General features: G+C 51.1%; 1 long non-coding RNA gene across 1 annotated transcript in view; it reads left to right on the top strand.

Annotated features, from left to right (window-relative positions):
- The window catches only part of LOC309793033, a 150,019-nt gene that overhangs the window by 74,118 nt on the left and 56,490 nt on the right, over positions 1 to 19,411 (top strand). The window contains exon 2 of the long non-coding RNA XR_014291853.1: positions 6,391 to 6,508. This is a non-coding gene — a long non-coding RNA (uncharacterized lncRNA). The remainder of the gene's footprint in view (positions 1 to 6,390; positions 6,509 to 19,411) is intronic.

Here is a 19,411-nt window from a genome sequence, read left to right as displayed (position 1 = left end):
CATTCGTCCTTCAAGCACAAAGTCACACTCTTTATTTCTTATTTCTTTATTTGCTGCACGGGGATAGCTTGCTTGCAGCTTGCTCTGCTGTGGGGACATGAAGCATGGGCACAGGGAGAGAGGGAGGCTGGGGGCTGGCTCACCTGGGCATCCCCAAGAAGAAGAAGCCAATGGCCCCCCTGGTGGGTTAGGCCTTGATGGCGGAGCAGGCCGGTAACCCCTGCTGTCCTGTTTTTTTCCAGGATTGTTCTGTTGCCTTAAGATTCTTCTGACTGTGGAATTCTGTGCTGCTGTAGAATCATGATCAATGCTAGGGCCTTTGATTTAGGATTGGGACAATCCAGAATTATTTCCTAACTCAAGAACTTTGAGATTAAAAAAAAAATGAATCACAAGTTCTGTAGGATTCCTTCACCCTGTGGAGATGAGAAAGGATCCATTTCTTTCCCACATTCTGGAGTCCCCTCCAGGAGAAGGGAAAGGGAAACCTCTTGGGGTGCAAATCTGTGGCTGCGAAGGGGAAAACCCAATTGTACTTAATTCTTCTTTGATATCCTCTTGAGAGAGGGAACCCCAGAGTAAAACCCACACCCAAACACTTTCATCTCAATTTTGAAATTCATTGCATGATTCTTCCATCACGGGACCCATTATTTTCTTTGTAACTCACCAAGTGATAATTGAGAATGTCTGGTCTCTCACTCTCTATCCTGGTCCCCACGGTTGGGACTGCTTATAGATTTCTGGTGCATTAAACTTGGTTTCAAGTTCCCCACTTGAGGGGTTATGGGGAGCACGGTGAGGGGGCCTAGGGAGGATCACTCATCTCATCGCTGAGCCAGCCTCATTGTTAGAAAGTCCACTCCCTCTTGCTCTTTTCTTAATAGTACTGTGAAGCAGTTACCTGCTAAATCCTTTATTTAAAAAGCCCATCATTTGGGGCTTCCCTGGTGGCGCAGTGGTTGAGAGTCCGCCTGCCGATGCAGGGGACACGGGTTCGTGCCCCGGTCTGGGAAGATCCCACATGCCACGGAGTGGCTGGGCCCGTGAGCCATGGCCGCTGAGCCTGCGCGTCTGGAGCCTGTGCTCCGCAACGGGAGAGGCCACAACAGTGAGAGGCCTGCGTACCGGGGGGGGGGAAAAAAAAAAAAAAGAAGCCCATCATTTGAATACTTTTTGGAAAGTAACTGTATGAGGTGAGAGACCAGGTTATGCTATAGTAACAATAGCCTGCAAATCTTAATGGCGTAACACAACTAAGATTTACTTCTAACCTCTGCAAAGTCCACACACTTGGAGTGTCCTCCAAGGGGCCGTTTGGCAATCTGTGCTGCTCACATCTCAGCTCAATTCCTCCGTCTCCCCACAAAGCCTTTTGGCCACAAGTGAGAAGAGACTGTGGGGCAACCACGTACCAGCTCTTCTTTGCTTTGCCCCTTTGTTACTTCTGCCCACGGTCCTTTGGCCAGAACTTGGCCTTGTAACTGCATGAAAGTTGGGAAGTATGGGGCTCCAGATGGAATGTTCCGTGAGCACCACTGTCTCTGCCAATCTCCTTTCATACTTCCTCACCCTCAGGCAGCCTGTGGTGCCCCCAGGGGACTGGGCAGCACTGCCAGCCACTCTAAAGAGAAACTACTATGGAACCATCAAAGTACAGTAGGGTGGGCTCTGGAGAGCATCTAGATCGACCTGCTCCTCTTCCTCGTTTTATAGATGATTAAGGTACAGCCCAGAGACGTTCAGGGGCCAAGTCAAGGTTGCACAGCAAGTTATCAATAGCTGCAGGGCTGGCCCCAGTCAGGGTCCCCAGGGCCACCTCGTTCAGCACTCCTATCCCTACACCCTCTCATAGCCTGGTCCCAAGGGGCAGCTTGGGAGGGCAGGTGGAGGCCTGAGAACTCACTGGGGCTGTGCAGCTCGGGGGTCCTAGGGCCCAGTCCTGGCCAGCCTCCTTGTCTGACTCCATTCATCCTCAGCATGATGGCCAATTAGTTAGCGTGTGCCATTATGCGGCCTTAACAACTACTTTAGATGCAGCCAACACGGGCGTCATGTGGCAGCTGCGGTGGACGGCAGCAGCAGTTGTAATTAGCGGAGAAATCGGGGAAGGACAAATGTGAGGCTTTTATAGTCAAGCAGGCCTCAGAGTTGAAATAACTCTGCTAATTGTGCTTCGTGTGCTTATTAACATGACTTCAGTTAGTAAATAATGAGCCCCTCTCGGCGAGTTTCTCTCCCCATCGTCTTTGGTGCTGAGAATAAGAATGAAAAGAGCGAACCCTCATTTACTGACCAGCGACTGTGTGCCAGGCACGATTCTGACTGCTTTATGTGTGTCAACTCATTTGATTCTCAAGAAACTGAGGCACCGAATGGCAGGGTTTCTTGCCCAAGGTCCTGCGGCAGTAATGGAACAAGTGGTCAGTTCTCTTAACCTCTGTGTTCTGAGAACCAAGCTGGGTCTTCCTGTAAGGCGGGGGTTTTGCTCCTGGCATCCTGGAGATCCCAGGGGAATGTGGAGAGAATTCTGGGGCTCTGTGAACTTGGATGTGAAAAAGTAACATCTTTATTTTCCCTAACCTTTAACTGCAATTGAGTGTCTCCCTTTATTAAGAATGTAGGGGGGCTTCCCTGGTGGCGCAGTGGTTGAGAATCCGCCTGCCGATGCAGGGGACACGGGTTCGTGCCCCGGTCCGAGAAGATCCCACATGCCGCGGAGCGGCTGGGCCCTTGAGCCATGGCCTCTGAGCCTGCGCGTCCGGAGCCTGTGCTCCGTAACGGGAGAGGCCACAACAGTGAGAGGCCCGCGTACCGCAAAAAAAAGAAAAAAAAAAAAAGAATGTAGGCAATGAACCACAGTAGAATTAACAGCACTGGGGATTTGTCATCAATAGAAACCATAGGCATTTTCGTATCATATCACCGTTGTTCTAATATCTTGAAAAACAATTTTTGCTCAGCACTACTTCCTGCCACTAGGTCTTATCACTTAATGCATTGATAAAGAGCCTCATATATTACTAGAAGCATACATTTATTTTTTTAAATATTTTGAAAATAACAACTATTTTGCTATAATTGATTTCCTTTGCAATTCTATATACTTTGTTTTATGCTTTTAAAGGTGGGATCCCATGGGCTTCACCAGACTGCCAGAGGCAGGCAACCACAGTGCAAAGAAGGCCAGGGACTCCTCTGAGAGGGTCTCTCTGAGCCTCACTCACTTGCTCCAGAAACCATTTCACTGAAGTGAGTGAGTGAGACCCTGGTGGACGCTCTTCCCACTGTGTATGGAGCTACTGGCAATTTCTTGAATGTGCCAATGCTTTCTCTTCCATACCTTTGTTGCCCCTGCCTGATCCGTGGCAACCCTACCCCACCCCATCACCTGGCTCCTTGGGTTTATTCAAGATACTGGAGAGCAGTACCTCCACCCCCATCCAGGGAGGCCTCCCTAGTCTTCCAGGCCAGCTTAGGTGGCCTCCTGTACTTCCCCAGAGTACGTGAGGGTAGTATTTATCTCATTAGATTGGCTTCACAAAGTTACCTATGATGGAGCACTTTGCAGAGGCAGGCTCTTGGCACACAGGCTGCTGGCTAGAGCCTTGGCTCTGGGAGCTATGGGCAGCTGCACAGCTTTCTCCTCTGGGTGAAGATGTGGTTCTGTTAGTGCTGGGCTAGCTTTAAAAAGAATCTATAGAGTGTTTGTGAAGGCCCTGAAATGAGTCCAAGATGGTCACGGCCAAGGGTCTGGATGGTGCCCTAGCCCCCTGGGCACGAGTGGGCAGTGATGTTGCTGGGATCCGAGGGCCCTACCTCTGTAAAGAAGGTCTCCAGTAGCTGTGCAACCCCAGGGACCTCAAGGGCCAAGGTCATACAGGGTGCTGAGGCAACTGCTTCTACTCTGCGCAGCAGCTCATGTTCCTCATGATGTGGGTGTTGACCTCTTCCTGCCAACCCATAGCCTGGGGAGACACTGCAAACACCCCCTGCTCCAGTGGCTGCAGGCTCTCCCCCCTGAACACGTTGTGTGGAAGAAGGCATTTAATCCTCCTAAGTGCCCTAGAGGCAGCACTGTTATCTTGATTGTGTATATGAGGAAACTGAGGCACGGAGAGGCTCAGTGCCTCGGCCAAGATCACACAGTGATGGAGACGGGAATAAAATCCTGGTGCTCTGATTCCTCTGCCAGAGCTCTGAACACCAGACCTGTTGCCTCATTTGTGAGACACACGGTCCAGAAGGCCTTGCGTAATTCAGAAAGCTGCATAATTTAAGGCAAATCCTGACAGAGGTTGGTAGGTGTTCCTGTTTATCCGCTAAAGTGGCATTGCCGTGTGGTGAGCACGCAAGCGTAGTTTACAGTTCACTGCCAGCTTCAACATTCTTCATGCTTAAGAAAAATGTTTGAGATACATATATTTCAGATTTTGCATATTAAGTGAGACTTTCTTAATCTCTTTATATCACGGTGTCAAATTCACATAATGCAAAGTCTCATAAAACACGGGGACACCGTGCTGCCAAGGGACTTCGGTTCTAATCTGTTGAGGGAGGCTGGGCTGTGAGCTGCTCCAGGGAAGGCGTGTCCATATTCGTGCATGTCCCCAGGCCTAGCACAGTGTCTGGCACCCAGCAGGCACTCAGCAGAGGGCTGCTGGATGAACACAGTCTAAGTTAAAACAATGCAGTTCTGTTTGTTACGATTTCTATTTTTGGAGAGGAGCTACCTTTAAGGTTATACTTCTTAATAGTTTTGTTCATCCTGGATTTACCACCTTCTTCTTTTTCTCCCTTAAGAAAGGGGAATAGGGAATTCCCTGGTGGTCCAGTGGGTAGGACTCCTCAGTTTCATTGCTGAGGGCGTGGGTTCAGTCCCTCACTGGGGAACTAAGATCCCACAAGCCGTGCGGTGAGGCCAAAAATTTAAAAAATAAATAAATAAATAAGGGGAAGAGACGACAGTAACTGATAATGAAAAGGGGCAGGGATGGGGAAAAACTCAAGGATGTGCAATAGGGCAGGTGCGCCATCCTAAAGAATGGGCTTATATGTTCAGGGCATGGGTGTGGCTTATGTATCAGCCAGGGTATCTGCAGCAATGGAAACCAATTCTGAGCAGCTAACAAAAAGGGGATTTTATTTAAGTTTCATGGGGCCTCCCTGGATCCTAAGGAGGTGGACAGGCTAATCTTGGGGACAGCAGGAACCCGGGAGCTCCAATGGAGTGGGAAGAGGACAGAGAGCTGCCCACTGCAGGCCAGCTGGGTCAGGATGCTCCACCAGAGGGGACCCTCCACCCTTGCCCCCAATACACACAGTTGGGGCCTTCCTAACAGGGAGGTTGGGCTAAAGGGAAGGGGCTATGGGTGCTGGTGTACAAAGGAGACATGTGTCCACCACTTGCATCAGCAAATAATCAGTCTGGTGGGGACCATGAAGGTCATCTAATCCCTCCTGTGTCATAGATGAGGGAATTGAGGTCTTGGCCTCACTTCCAGGTAGTGACAGAATCAGGACCAGACCCTCCTCTCCTGGGTGCCCTCCCCAGAGAGGGGGCAGAAATGTTTTAACACTATAAAGGGCCTTCAAAGCACCATCAGTCTTTATCATGATGGGTCAAAGGCCCTCCTGCCCATATGCCTTGATGTAGTATCTGGGATAGCCCTGGAAGTGCAGGGACAGACTCCTGGTCAACACTTGGGGGGTGATGGATGGCACTGTCACACCTGAGGGGGGGTTGGGACGTGGGACTGGGGATGCAGCCACAGTGGCCCCTAGCCAAGGCCACCCCTGCCACGTTTCCCAGTGAGCAAGAATTAAGATGGGAGGAAAGCCCCGAAGGAAAAATATATGAAGAGGAGGCATCTCAGAAATGTATAAACCCTGCCTTGGTGTGGGAGGGGCTTTCGGAGACATTTTTATGTCCCTTTGTAGGGCTACCTGCTGTAGATATATGAATCCAAGATAACTTTTACCTCCAGAAGGATACAGCCGCTGCCTGCTCTTGCCAGTTCATTGGGCTTTATCCTGGGTGGGGATGAGGGAAGGGAAGGGAACCATCTACCACATGTCAGACCTCTCACTTAGGTAATCTTCTTTAATCTAGTATTTGTGCCAATGCTATGAGTCAGCTATGATGACCCCATATTATAGGTGAGGAAGCCAAGGCTTGGGCAAGTTAGGTGACCTGTGTAAGCCCCCAACTGAGAAAAAGTGGGGCTCAGGGCTGGCCCAGTGACCCCAATTTACCTGGTCCTCAAGCAGGTATGTGTATTAGTCAGGGTTCTCCAGAGAAAGAGAACCAGTTGGGTGGAGATATATTTATTATGTATAGTAAGTGAATAAATAAATAAACAATATGTTTGTTTGTTTATCTTTTTTGAGGAATTGGCTTATATAATTATGGAGGCTGAGGTCTGCAGATGGCAAGATGGGGACAGGAGAGCCACTGGTGCCGCTGAATTCGGAGTCCAAAAGCCTGAGAGCCGGGAGAACTGACGATGTAAGTTCCAGTCTGGGAGCTGCCAGGCTCGAGACCTAAGGAGAGCCAATGTTTTTGAGTCTGAAGGCTGGGAAAAACCAATGTCCCAGCTCAGAGTAGTCAGGCAGGAGGAGTTCCCTCTTACTTAGTCTTTTTGTTCTAGTCAAGCCTTCAACTGATTGGATGAGACCCACCCACATTAGGGAGGGCAATCTGCTTTACTCAGTCTACCAATTCAAGTGTTAATCTCATCCAGAAACACCCTCACAGACACACCCAGGGTAATGTTGGATCAAAGGTCTGGGAGCGCCATGGCCCAGTCAAGTTGATCCACAAAATTAACCATCATGGTGTGGCTCCAGGGAAAGTTAGGGGAGGAGGTCTTGAACCCCATTTCATTCCCTCTCTGCAGAGAACTTATTTTGGGAGAGTGAGTCAGTGAGAGAGAAGGGGGCTCAACCCTTCTCTCTGCCCTTTCGGAGGGTGACACTTACCCATTCCCAGAAGACAGATAGACCAACCCCACAGGTGGAAGCCAAATAAACCCCAATGGACATTAGTTCCCATTAGGCTCCTGCCTGGGGCTGAGTCCTTACAGCCAGAAGTATGAGCCAAAGCTCCTGGAGAGGAAGGAGTCAGCTGGGGACCCATCATTTCTTACCCTGGGACTGCCCCAAGCCTGCAGCCCTTGTCTCCATCACCCTGGCAGTGCTTGGACTGGGAGCTGAGCCTGACTGGTTTCTGGGAAAGAGACTGCGGGCCTCCTACAGGCATTCTCTCCTCTTTCTCAATAAGAACCCAACACACGGCCACCCAGAACAAAGACTGCATTTCCAAGATTCCCTTGCAGTGAGGTGTAGCCACGTTAGCAAGTTCTGGACAAGGGAATGGAAGCAGAAATGGTATGTGCAATTTCCAGGATGTGTCCTTAAAGGGATGGGTGACCTCTCTTCTCCTGTTTTTCCTTTCTTGTGGGCTGCAGTGCAGATGTAGCACTGGGGCAGCCACGCTAGGCCCTGAGGTGGACTTAGGAGAGAGGCTGTGGAGCAACAAGTTAGATGGAACTTGAGTTCCTGACACTGAAAGCACCACAGCACCCCTGGACTCCCACCTGGAGAGTTTTAGCTAAACCCAATCCTGTTTTTGTAGGCCCTCCTTTGCTGTGTGACTGGGGCAGTGGCTCAGCCTCTCTGGGCCTCTGCTGGTTGTTGATAGTGATAGCTGCCCATGGTGTGACCTCCCATGCAGGGGGTCAAGGGTGAGCAGGCAAAGGAGATTTCAGCTCCAAGGAGACAGAGTGCGGGAAGGCCTGGGGCCTCGGGCCTCGTACCAAGGAGAGTTCAGCATTAGCTGTTTGGGAAGGAGACGGTGTAGTCACAGGAGAGGCAGCTTGGGGAGGGTCAGCTCTTGGCCTTGCTGCTTGCCAGCCAGGTGACCTTGGGCAGGCTGTTTCCTCTGAACCTCAGTGTTCTTGTCTGTAAAATGGGGACAATGGTACCTCCTTCACAGCTTGTTCGAGGATCAGAGACAATGTTTGTAAAGGGCCTGTGTGAGGAGGTGAGCGGTAGCTGGAATTTTTATCATTCGTTTGAGGGTCCAGGGACCTAGGTTTTTGTGTGTGCCTTTGTGATCGTGGGCAAGTCATGTGAACTTTCCAGACTTCAGTGGACGCAGATGTAACACGGGGGGAGGTTCTTTCCAGTCCTGATATTCAATCCAGTCCTCCTTGCCCTCATTTTACAGATCATAAAACCAAGGCTTAAGTGGCAGAGACAGCTTGCTGTATTCCCCCTCCACGGTGTGGGGAAGCAGCTGTCCCCACGGGATTGCACTTCCCAGTATGTTTCTCACAGATAGAATGTGACCCGAAGGGGTGTGCGCCACTTCTGGGCCCAGGCGGTTAAGGCATCCATCCTTTCTCTCCCACCTGCCAGCCACCCACCCAGGCCCGGGGGGACCTTGGAAGCTGCCTGTTGAGGATGGCACAGCCTTCTCTCAGCCTGGCCCAGTCAGTGACGGTGGGGAGCTCAGTCGGTGCACCCTCCCTCTCCCCACTCCCAGTGCTGCTTTGGACTTTACATGAGCAAGAGGAACACTTCTCTGAGATTTCAGGCTTTACCTGTTGTGGTAGCTAGCGTTATCTTTTTTTTTTTTGGCTGTGCCACTCATCACGTGGGATCCTAGTTTCCCGACCAAGGATCGAATCCGTGCCCCCTGTAGTAGAAGCGTGGAGTCTTAACCACTGGGCCTCCAGGGGAGTCCCCAGTTAGTGTTATCTTAACGAACACACCCAAGAGGTAGAGTGACTTGCCCAGCATCTACGCCTCCTCCCTGATTCTTGGTGGCATCCTGTGTGACAGTCTAGTCTTTTCTATTAGTTTGCCAATTCCTTGAGAGCCAGGACAACGGCTCACACTCCTGCAGGCTCGTGACACCCAGCACCAGTTGCCTCTCATCCACTTCACGTGGATGACCTACAGGGACCAGGCACCTGCTAATAAAGACGTGTTGATTTGAACTGAGCGTTGATTTGAACTGGGCGCCTTGCCTGTATCCTACCATGCTGAGAACTGACCTCACAGATCAGCTCTCCCACATCTCTAGAGTCCCCGGGGTGTGAGCACCCCAAAGCAATAGGCAAGGGAGCAGTAGGTATAAACTCTTGAAAGAGGGAAGGCCGAATAGGAGCCAAGGCCAGGCAAGTCTGGGAAAGGCATACGTGAAACAGGGGCGATGACACTTCGTTGAGTTGAGGATGGAGATATGCACTGAGACTAGAGCACTGATCGGAGTACAGCTCTGCCCCCAACTTGTGTGTGACCTCACAGAAGTCCAAGATCGCTGGAGTGCTGGTGACAGGAGCAGAGACTGCAACCCAGGCTCTTCGCTCCAGCCATGGATGGGCTCTTTCCGGAAACACTGCTCCTTCTCTCTCTCTTCCCTTGAAGCCTGGACATCTCTGATTAGGATGCTAATGGAAGAGGGGGCTGAGGAAGTGAGGGAGCTGCAGAGCAGGAGAAATACCAGGGACTGGGGGAGCCAGTGGCTAATTAAAGGCTCCATGTCAAAGAGGAATGCCAAGTAGGTAATTTCCATGCCATTTGAATAATGGGAAAACAGTTACCATTTCTCAAGTTTGCTTGTTGAAAAGAGAGAGGGGGGAAAAGAAAGGAGGGGGAGAAGATCATGGCTGGAGGGGCGTCTACATGCTGCTGGGGGAAGATGGGGGTGGCATGGAGAACACAATTGCTCCAGGGAGAGGGAGGGAGGCAGGGAACAGAGGAGGACAATTTTCTGCCTTTCTCTCAGAAGGTCCTGTGGAGTTCCTTGAACTAGGAAGCTAGGGGAGAGGACAGCCAGGCAGAGTGGTGGTGATGTCTTAGCAGAGTTAAGGGAAGTCCTCCTTACAGGTGCATTGCACTTCACAGTTTACATCCTTTGTCCCACTGGATCACCACGACAGGCTGTGAAGTAAGCAGGGAAGGGAAGATGATGATGATTCCTATTTTATTTATTTATTTATTTATTAAAAAAAATTTATTATTTATGTATTTATTTATTGGCTGCATTGGTCTTAGTTGCTGTGCATGGGCTTTCTCTAGTTGTGGCGAGCGGGGGCTACTCTTCATTGCGTTGTGGTGGCTTGTTGCGGAGCACAGGCTCTAGGCACGCGGGCCTCAGTAGTTGTGGCTCACAGGCTTTAGAGCGCAGGCTCAGCAGCTGTGGCGCACAGGCTTAGCCGCTCTGCAGCATGTGGGATCTTCCCGGATCAGGGCTCGAACCCATGTCCGCTGCATTGGCAGGTGGACTCCCAACCACTGCACCACCAGGGAAGCCCGATGATTCCTATTTTAGAGGTGAATAACTGAGCCCCAGAGAGTGGGAGTGAAGTGCCCAAGGACACGTTTGTTTATTTATTCATTCATTAATTCAACAAAACAGTTTATTGGAGAAAGACAACATGCCAAGCCCAGTGCCATGTGATAAAGGCCTGTGGATAAGGAAGGCACAGCCCTGCTCTCAGAGAGAGAGGGAGAGAGAGATGGAGAGGTGAACCATATATCACGAGGTGCTGTGAGTACCAGGGGCAGTTGCCTGAGACAGTTGGGTGCTTCCCAGAGGGGCAGCCGTTACAGTGAGGTTTCAGGCAGGAGTTTGTCAGGTGGCTAAAGGGAGGAGCCTATGCCTGCCTGAGGGAACAGCATATGCAAAGGTGTGGAGTCCCAGGAGGGCTCTTCTTGTCCAGGGAATAGAGAGAGGCCCAATGTGAGAGGATGGTAGGGATCAGGGGGTGAGGCAGGGGTGGGAGTTGTAGCTGGAGGGCTTGGTGGGAGGGGGATGAGACCACGGGCCAGGCCCCAGATTGTGGAGGGCCTGCACGCCTCATTAGGACATGTGGACTTGATCTTCAGGCCATGGGACTCTAGGGACCCTAGGGACCTTCAGGCCATGGCTGAGGAGGTACTGGTAGGACACAGATGGTCACAACTACTGCTATCTCTTTGCTGGAGACCAGCCCTAATAACCCAGCCTCCCAACCAGGCCCCTGAGCTCCTTCAAGTCCTGGGACCTCCTGAATAGAAAGCCAAGCCATGGGGTGAAGGGTCCCTGCTGTTCTGGCCTGTTCCTTATTGTATCAGTTACATATCAATGCATAACAATTACCCCAAAACTCAGTGGCTTAAAAAGCAAACAAACATTGGGACTTCCCTGGCGGTCCAGTGGTTAAGATTCCATGCTTCCACTGCAGGAGTATGAGTTCGATCCCTGGTTGGGGAACTAAGATCCCGCACGGGCGTGGCCAAAAAAAAAAGAAAAAATTTTTTTTATTATGTCTCACAGTTTCTCTGGGTTAGATGTTTGGGAACAGCTTGGCTGAGAGCTTCTGGCCCCAAGTTTGTTAGAGTTAAGATGCTGGCCCAGGGCTGCAGCCATCTGAGGGCTTGACTGGAGCTGGAGAGTCTGTCCCCAGATGCCCCATTCCAAGACGGCTCATTCACATGCCTGGCCAGTTCATGCTGGCGTGGTTGAGAGGCCTCTGTTGCTCACCACGTGGACTTGTTAGAGAAGCAGGGCTGCTTGAGCATCCTCACAACGTGGTGGCTAGCTGGAAGTGGCAATGTCTTCAGTGACCTAGCCTCGAAGTCACACCAGGTCATTTTGTCATATCTGCTTCGTCACACAGTGTGGGAGGGGACTACATGAGGTGAGGATCTCAGGAGGCGAGGATCACTGGGGTCCATCCTGGAGGCCACACACCCTACCACCCTCCAGGGAAGAGCCAGCAGCAGTCCTGTAGCAGGGCTAAGAAAGCAGGGCCTCCCTAGAGAAGGAGGGGAGCGCCTTCCTCGGTTGTTAGGACAGCGCAGGTCTCAACCGGCTCTGCCTCCAGCTTGCTCTGTGGCCCTGAGCAGCCTCCCAGTTTGCCCGGCCTCTGATTGCCATCTCTGGGATGTGGGAAGAGCTTGCTCTACTTTGCGGGGCTGGGAAAGTACAGAGGATCCAATTTCTGAAGGATAGATGAGAACTGCAGATCGTGGCGTCTTCCCTCTTCTCATCCTAATCCCATTTCTTCACACAGTCAGATAATCAGTTTTCCCAGTAGGCTTTGCAGCAATCAGTTTGTATACCTACCCAAATAAGCACCATTTTTTCTTTAAGCCGACTCTCAGCTCAAAATCTCCGACTGGCTTCCATGCAGTTAAAGCCGTGTGGGCTTCCCTTTCCTTCCCACATGACCACATGGCTCCCTGGATTGTTTGGAGCAGAGGCAGGGCCCTGTGTCAGCTCTGCTCACGTCTCTCACATTACCCTGAGCTCTGGGTGGCCAACACTCAGGGCTCAGGACAGGCCAGCTCTCCTCTCCTCTCCTTCTCAGCTTCCCTTTGCGATGGGTGAGGGTTTGGTGGGGAGCAGGTGAGGATGTCAGAGCCAGGAGGGACGTTGGGGACATTTTACAGATAAAACTCAGAGAGGGCCAGCGAGAGCCCAAGATCACACAGCAAGTGGGCAGCAACACTGGGCCAAGAACCAGGTCTCTCAACTCTCATGCAGGGCTCTTTCTGGTCTCACTGCTGGACATGCCCAGGAGGTACTCTGACTGGTTATTCCAGGTGGACCCTGGGCCACTACGGCTTTGGCACCTCCCTCTCTGGGAGAGGCAGGGCAGGTGCCAGGTGGCATGGAGCGAGAGTGCTATCAGAGTGGACCAGCCGGACCCATGCTTTTAAAAAATTTTTTTTAAATTTCTATTTTATTATTATTATTATTTTTAAAATAAATTTATTTATTTACTTATTTATTTTTGGCTGCTTTGGGTCTTTGTTGCTGTGCACAGGCTTTCTCTAGTTGTGGCCAGCTGGGGCCACTGTTCGTTGCAGTGCGGGGGCTTCTCATTGCAGTGGCTTCTCCTGTTGCGGAGCACGGGCTCTAGGTGCATGGGCTTCAGTAGTTGTGGTGCCAGGGCTCAGTAGTTGTGGCACACGGGCCTAGTTGCTCCGTGGCATGTGGGATCCTCCCGGACCAGGGCTCGAACCCACATCCCCTGCACTGGGAGGCGGATTCTTAACCACTGCGCCACCAGGGAAGTCCGGACCCATGCTTCATTGGCACTGTGGAGGTGGTATTTACAAGAGAAGAATACACAGTGGACCAAACCTTCAGAGACTCATGTTCCATGGAGGAACAGAGCAGGAAGTGATCAGAAAGCTAGTGGAGAACAACCCTAGATTCCATGTACCTGAGGGCCTGAGAGGACCTCAAAGTTTGGCTGAAATCTGAGGGTCTCCTATGAAGGGGAGAGGTGAGCTCTCACCCTGCAGAACTCAGAAATGTGCCAAGCCAGCAAGGGACCAGGAGGCATGGAGCTTCTCAGGGGTCTGCTAGCCGCTTCTCCCACCCCACTGCTGTCGTCCCCTGTGCTCACAGCAAAGTGGGAAGCCCCAGTTCTCCCTAGCCCGGGCCACCAACCTGCCCTGTGGCCTCTAGCCAATGCTTCCTGAGGTCCTGCAGGGTGGCCTCACTGAGTCTTCCTCTTGTCCTTTTATTTCCCACACTGCCAGTACAAATCCACTTCTGGTCAGTTGACTCAGTAATTTCTGAGTCTTCATTTTTGGTCATTATTCTCTCCTAAATTTGTCTTCCACTGTGAGCTCAAAAATGCAAACTCATTTTGATCTTGGCTTGAGTAAACCTTAATCCCAACGAAAAAAAAAATCTGCTCGTGCTAGGAAAATATTCCAGGTGCCCAAGAGTAAATTGCTTCTGAATTATTCAAAGACTAAATTTCTCTCTCCACAGACCAGAAACTCCCCAAGGGCAGGGCTGCGTCTGTGTCACCAGATGGCAGGATGAGGGCAGGAAGTCACATGTGTCAAGGGCCTGTTTGTGCCAGGCATTGCACCTTTGTGTGTAGTTGAATGTTCCTGGTGTGGTGGAATTTCTGTCTCCATTTCATAGCCAAGGAGCCTGAAGACCAGAGAGGGGAGGCACTTGCCTAAGGTCACACAGCCAGTGTGAGAGATGGGTTTGGAAGCTGGCCTTGGGCGATGCCAGAGTCTAGGTGCATTTCCTGTACCACATAGAAGGCAGGGTCCTGCTCCCTACCCCCAAGCTCTGCAGCTGTCGGTCTTGCCAAGATCCTCAAGGAGCTGGTGAGAAGTAGGGCCCCCAAGGCAGCCAGATTTGCCACCTGCAGGTGGCTGGGTTAAAGAGAAACACTGACGCTAACTGGGGAGCAGGAGCCATGACATCTTTATTTCCTGTCTTGGCTGCTTGGCCCGACAAAAGGGCTTTGTTTTGGGTGGCTCAATAACAGCATCTTGTCACGCCCTTCCGGCCTCCTTCAGCCTGCCTCCTTTTCAGGGCCTGTGTGAAATAGGGGTCCCCCTATTCCCTGTCACCATTTTATGCAGAGCCACAGACAAGAGACCAGCCACCAACTAGATGATCTTGAGCAAGTTGCTTAACCCCTCTGGGTCTCAATTTCTCCACCTGCAAAATGGGGATGAAAGTTGGATCAGATGGTTGCTAAGTTTTTGTGATGACTTCTTTCCATCTTGACAATTGGTATTTGGGAAGTTAAGGTCAGGGTCACTTCTGGACTCAGGTTGCAGAGATGGGGGATATCTCCAAGCAGAGGCATCTTTATCCAGTCATAGTATTCTTAGACAGAGATGCCATTTGCATATAATTTGCACTTTCCTTTAATGTCAAAATTCTCTGACATACCAACCCTGACTTCTCCCTCCCTCTCCCACTTCCTCTCACCACCTGCTTTCTATCCCCCCACCATGCACCCCATGTCAGCCCTGGCCCTGTCTTGCCGGGTTGCCTTGCTCCAGAAGGATGACTGAGTTGGCTGAGAGCACCGTGCTGGGCCTCAGCTGCAGCCCCTGCCTGCTTTACAGTATGACTCAGTATTACTCAGCCTGGTAGCATCCATGTTAAGCTTGGAGGCTGAGCAAGATGCCACAAACTCCAGAGTGAAGTGGCAGAGTGGGCATTCCACCCCAATCTGCCTGACTCTGGGATGTGCTCTCCTCACTGCCCTAGGCTGTTTGCCTGATTGGGGATGCGTGACAGGGCAAGATCAATGGCCTGGCTAGAGATGATGATACTGGTGATGAAGATGATATTAAGACTGCTACTCAAAGTGTGGTCCATGGGACAGGAGCTTGAACATCACTGGGAGCTTGTTAGAAATCAGGCCACACTGTAGCCCTACTGAATCAGGATCTGCATTTGATCAGGATCCCCAGGAGACTGAGCACACTAGAGGCAGAGAAGCACTGCTCTAGAACTCTGCCTGCCACATTGGCTTCCAGGTTCCAGAGCTACTGAGTGCTTTCTGGAAGTGGAACCACATGATACCAGAGCCAGAAGAGCCCTCAGCCATCTTTAAGGCTGGGCGTTTTGTGAACCGTTCACTTTGGAGCACTGGGGTTCCCAGTGGTGTCTTTGTGGCTTCTCTGGTGCCGGCAGGACTCCAGCTTTCTTGCTTGCTTAAACACCTCCCCTTGGATTAGGTGTATAAGCTTTTCATGGAACACAATTTCAGTGGAGAAGGGTGGGATTTTTAGGGTCTACTGACTAAAAAAATTTTTTTAAAGCATGCTTTATTCCATTCTTTTGTTTTTCAAGTGAGGAAACTGATCCTCAGAGAGATACAGGGACCTGCCCCAAATCATACAGAATCTGGGACCAGAATCCAGCTCTGTCAGTTAGGATTATTTTCGGCTGCAAGTAGCAGCAAGGTTGACTAACAGAGGCTTATGCAAGGAAAGAGTTTGTTTCTTGCAACAAGAAGCTCAAGCATAGTCTGCTGAGGACTCTCCCTGTTTTCCACTTTCCCCGCCTCGGACAGCCCTTTACAGCACCGCCCCCAGCCTGGGGCTTTTATTTTCATGGCAGAAGACGGTTGTACTGCTCCACACCTTACATCCATGTTCCTAGTGGGGAGAAGAGGGAAGGATGAATGGGCAGACGGCGTTCTTCTAGTTAGTTTTGTCTTTTTATTCAGGGAAGGATGCCCTCCCCTGAGCCTCTGCCTATTTGTTTTAGGCCAGAACCAGGTTACATGGCCACCCCTAGCTGGAAGATAGCCAGGAGAAGGGAGTGGGGAATGGGTTTAGGTTAAAACATCGGATGGTGAAAGTCTGCCTATCTAGGGATCCTATCCTGGTATCCTGAGATTCTTCAGGGTCCCACAATTGCAGCTTTTGGGGCGGGGTGGGATATGTTTGAATTAGAGAGGCACCTGATCAAACCTTGGGGCTTGAATCTCCTACCATCCTAATGGTCTTTATGGGGACCATTTGGTGTAGGGGCAGGAGTTTTGCTAAACAAAGACCTACATACCTGGGGGCTTGAGGACAGAGGAACTGGATTACAGCAAAAACCACAAGGGCTAATTCTAATTCTCTATCTTCACTGCCCACAGCCCCTAATGAAAACACGTGTAAGAAACCCGCAGGGTTAATTTTGCTGAAAAAAAATTCCAGTAAAGCTCCATTAGATTTTTTGCGTTAAACTAAGGTAATAGATGCTTAAAAGCCATGCTAATTAGGCTTTGTTATTAACAGGAATGGCAGGTGGATGGGGTCTGGCCTGGAGCTGACATTGTTTTGGGGCCACCTATGGGGGATGGATTTGTCGGTGGTCTGGACGTATCACACCATCTGGCCTTAGCAACCCAGCTCCCACTCATGCCTTGGAATGTCTTTAGTCATTTAAGTTCATTTGCCTGGGACTGGAATATCCTCTTCACCAAGATGACAGACAACAAATTCCATTTTCTGTTGGTTTTTATTTTTTTACATTTCCAAATTTTTATCCTAATGTTTCTGCTGGGAACATGGCTCTGATAGGTCACTCCCTTGCTCATAAACTTCTGATAGCTCCCTATGGCCTATCAGATAAGTCCAGAAGCCCTGACTTGGCATTCAAAGCCTTTGGGGATTTGGCCCTAATTCACCTTTCCAGGTACCACATTCCTCTGTGTATATTGAGGGCTGGTGCCTCCCTGAACTGGACCTTCCCAATTCCGCTTGACCTGGGGAACCCCCAGACCCCAACATCTCATCCTTCCAACACTTGTGTTATTCTTTCCATCTTACAGATGAGGAAACTCATCCTCAGGCTCTCAGACCCCTGACCACTCAGACTCCCTTCCATAAAGCACCTGGCATGCTCTGGGCGCTCAGAAAATTCCTGTCTCCCACTTTTCTCCCTTTTTATCAACCAGGCCAGGTAAGACATCTTCAGGGTGGTTACTTGTCCTGTACCAGGGCTTGGGACTTGGGAATTCCAAATGCCACATGGCATTTGGGAAGCATCTCTGTTTGAGAAAGGGGAAATGTACAAAGCCAGGATAAACAAGAGACGGGAAGACCTGGTGCCCTGCTTTTTCCATCATCCTAGGCTTTCTGGGCCCAGCCACGTGCTGGACACTGGAGCAGCTTTGCATGCCTTAGGTAGACATTGACTCCTGACCCCAGGCTCAGCTACCTGTTTACAGGGGAGAAAACCTAGACTACTTGGCTCCAGGCAGTCTGGACATGGGCGCCTCCTGTTGAAAGGAGTTGGCTGTGAAACGGCTGCTTAGCATATGGGGCCTTGGGGCCCGTGGAAAGTTGCAGGTCAGAGGTGGGCTGGGGGAAGCCACAGCCCGCGGGAAGCTGACCTGAGTGCAGCCACCCATGTTCCCAGGGGCGCAGGGTCACTTTCTAGCTGTCCTGTTCTTGCATCATCGTCCATGTCTGCTCCAGACAAGCAAGGACGTACACTTCTTCTCCAGGGGCACCGGCCTTTCCAGATCTGAACTAGGGCAGGACAGAAGTCATTTAAACATCTTCTTTTTCTGTTCTTTGGGCTCTGTCACATATGTGTCTAACCCATGGGGTTGGCCATTCCCCCTTGGGGCTGAGTTAGATTTTCCCTTTGAGGTCACCACCTGCCAGGCCCCCAGGTTTGGGGTGAATTCCATGGCATCTACATTGCCCGACTGACCTAAGACAGGAGGGAACATGCCTCCCCTCTTTTACACAATGAAGATTTCCCCAAGGCTGAGCCTGCCAGCAACATTGCCTGAAATGCAAACCTGCACTGGCCATCAGGAGGTGGCCCTGCTCCAGTGCAGTGTCATTGATGATGGGAGGAAATAGACCCAGGCCTTCCCTCGCTGGCTTCATGTACAGTCCCCCCACCCCCGCTCCCTGTAACTCTTCTTTCTTAACGAAGGCCACGTGGCCTTGTGGAATTTGCCTCTGAGCCTCTGTGTGTGACAGGTGGCACCCAGATGGGACCCACCTTGCCTGACATCCTTCTCCCCAAACTTTCTTTAAATGGCTGGGTAACCTCTCTGCCTCACCAATCCTGCCCAGATGACAGGAAGGAAATTCTGGCAAAGGTGCATGAACCCAGTTGCCCAGAGTCTAAAAGAAGAGGTTGTGTCTGGGTTGGAGGGGAAGGAGGAGAGAGAGAGAGCGAGAGAGAGGGAGAGATTGAGACAAAGAGAGAGACAGAGAATGTGTGCTGGGAATCTGGAAGCAGGAAAATGAAGTGCCAGCCTGGGCAGGGATGGAGGGGAGGGAGAGACTTGGAGAAGCAGGGCATGCCCTGCCCAGGCTGGCCCTGGCCATCTGTACTGCACTGCAGTGCTGGCATTTAGCCCAGGTGGGCAGAGTTCTGAGCACCTCTCAGAAAGTGTGACCTGTTGGTTCAGCCCACTGCCTGGGACCACTCAGGCCTCCACTCCTTGCTGCATAGCTCATGGCTTGTGAGGTCATCGGAAGACTAGAGAATAAGAATGAAGGAAGCAGCACCGCAGGGGGTTGCCAGGAAACCCTGGCCTTTCTGGGCTGGGATGTGGAAGAGAGGACCAAAGGCCAAAGAGTCTCCTCCGGAGGGCTGTGCCGACACTATGAGTTAATTAGAGGCCAGGAAGCTGGGGAGATGAACCCTTCCCCTGGCACTTCCTGCCCCCCGGCACCAGAAGAGGCAACAGGGCTTTGGAAAGAGAGATGAGGAAGAGGGGCTGTGTCTACTGCCCGGACCTCAGGGGTTAAGGACTTTCGCGTGACCAGTGGAATAAGAATTCTAAAGTTTCTGTCCATTGCCTTCCCAACAGCCACCCCTCTCCCCCACTTCTTTTTTGCTATCAGACCTAAGATACTAGGACCCACGTTTTTTCAGGGGAGGCTGGGACCCTCCCTGCCCTAGGAGTGAATCCTAAGCGATTAATCTAAGCCAAATGATAGTTCCATTTCCTTTGCTGGTTATTGTTCATGCACAGGCATGTTGTGCAATTCTGGACAGTGACAACTAAGGGGAAGGTTGTTGGTGGAGCAGGGGTGCCTTCTGGGAAAGGCCTTCTGAGATCTGAAAAACTGACTTGCCAGAAGAAGCAGCTACCCACCATCTTTT

Source organism: Mesoplodon mirus, assembly GCF_964341445.2.
Source record: "Mesoplodon mirus genome assembly, chromosome: 18".
In the NCBI taxonomy this organism is placed as follows: Eukaryota; Metazoa; Chordata; class Mammalia; order Artiodactyla; family Ziphiidae; genus Mesoplodon; species Mesoplodon mirus.
The sequence above is the reverse complement of the archived record's forward strand: the minus strand, read 5'-3'. Positions and strand labels throughout refer to the sequence as shown.